Source organism: Amphimedon queenslandica, unplaced genomic scaffold (assembly GCF_000090795.2).
Source record: "Amphimedon queenslandica unplaced genomic scaffold, v1.1 AMPQUscaffold_12939, whole genome shotgun sequence".
Lineage (NCBI taxonomy): Eukaryota > Metazoa > Porifera > Demospongiae > Haplosclerida > Niphatidae > Amphimedon > Amphimedon queenslandica.
In genome coordinates this window covers 2732-4481 of record NW_003546825.1, presented here as the reverse complement: position 1 = coordinate 4481, position 1750 = coordinate 2732, and the positions used below count along the sequence as shown (strand labels likewise).

The following is a 1750-nucleotide window of genomic DNA, read 5'->3' as shown; positions in this document are numbered from 1 at the left end:
CAATATTTCAATAATTATTATCCATTGGTCATACTTTCAGTAGCAAAAGCTACTAAATATTGATAATAATTATTATGTTGATAATAATTATGTAAAAATTTGGCTTAAGACACTATACTGTAGTACAGGCACTTTGATTCAATTTTTGAGCAACTTTAAAATTTAATTTTGATTGGAATCAGCTCAAACTTTCTACACAACATAAAAACATGTATATACACACATGTATGCCAGAGAAAAATTATAAAAATGGAGAATTCTTTCCTTTCAAATTTTGACAAAATTTGGCCCAGTTAAGATGATAATACTCTATACATTGCACTCCTTACCTTCAATCCTTTAGCTTGCTGTATGATGTCATGATAATTATTAATGATACCATCATTATTAGGATATACTGGAGTATCACTCCACACACATCATCAGTTAAAACAAAGTCCTCATAAGGACCAGTCACTACGTCAATATTTAAGAACTTTGCTTGATGACTGCAAGTGAGTTTGAGTGAAGTCCCTCATCAATGAACTAGTACTTGTTTCTAGTGGGAGTGGAATACAGAGGTCACATGATAGTCACATGACAGGAAAGAGTACACACCCAAGAGTTTTCTTGCCTGAATTAGCAATGAATCAAGTCTGATATCAGTATTGGTATAGTACTGGTAGGTATCATTGCTAATCATGACTGTTGCTCTGGCCTGAACCAGTATAAAAATTTATCATAATTGTATCATGCCTGATTTCATTATTGTATTGTGACTGAGTGCCAAAAATTCATGATTCAGACTGATATCAGGACTGATTCAGACTATAGAAATCATCTTAATTCAGGTTTCAACTTTTGGGTGTGTACAACTGTACGTGTGTGAGTATTGTGGCTGGCATAGCTTGCAGCTCATATAGCCTACTTTTGACAATCCATAATGAAACTGTGTTTGTGTATTTCGTATATTTAATAGTTTATTTGGTATTCTAACACTACTAAGCAACAATAGTACATGAAACTTGATGAACCATACAAGAAGCAGCTCGATCATTATGGATTGTCAAAAGTAGGCTGTGAGCTGCAAGCTATACCAGCCATAATGACTCAGATGTCCTCTATTTATAAGCACAATCTATCACTTGATTCACTTTTACTACAGGTTGAAAGTTACAAGGTATAAAATTAAGTATAACAGAGATATCATGATTATCATCTACTATTTTTACATTGCAGTCAATGGTAAAAGTCAACCATATACCTTGTATGACGTCACGTTTAGCCACACCCCCTTACAGGATGTAAAATGGCAGGAAGCAAAATGCGCAACTTTGAAGGCTCATATCTCTGTGAATAATTTCTTTCAGACAATAAGACTTAGCATATAGCATTTTTATGATCATTATAATCATATTAGACCAATAGAAAAATACCCCAGAAAATCATGTCAGTTACACATTAATTAAAGGCAGCATGGTCTCTGTAATTTTCGAATGACAAAATTTGTAAAGAATGCAATTGATACAATGCACATTTTTAACAACAAAAGAACACAAATAAAATAATAATAATAATAATAAGTACATGTTAATAATAAGACAGAGAAAGAAAGAAGTGATATTTACAATAAATAATAATAATAATAATAATAATATTGACTGATGATGAATACATAAAACGTATCAGAAATATCAGTGACAACAATAAACAACAAACAACAATAAACAACAATAAACAATGATGATAAATAATATAAACAACTACAAAT

General features: G+C 31.3%; 1 protein-coding gene across 1 annotated transcript in view; it reads right to left on the bottom strand.

Annotated features, from left to right (window-relative positions):
* LOC100641312 (glycine dehydrogenase (decarboxylating), mitochondrial-like) overlaps window positions 1-417 on the bottom strand; it is a gene marked incomplete at its 3' end in the record, with an annotated part of 15380 nt that extends 14963 nt beyond the window's left edge. The window contains exon 1 of the mRNA XM_020002312.1: window positions 330-417. The remainder of the gene's footprint in view (window positions 1-329) is intronic.
* Window positions 418-1750: the final 1333 nt, after the last annotated feature.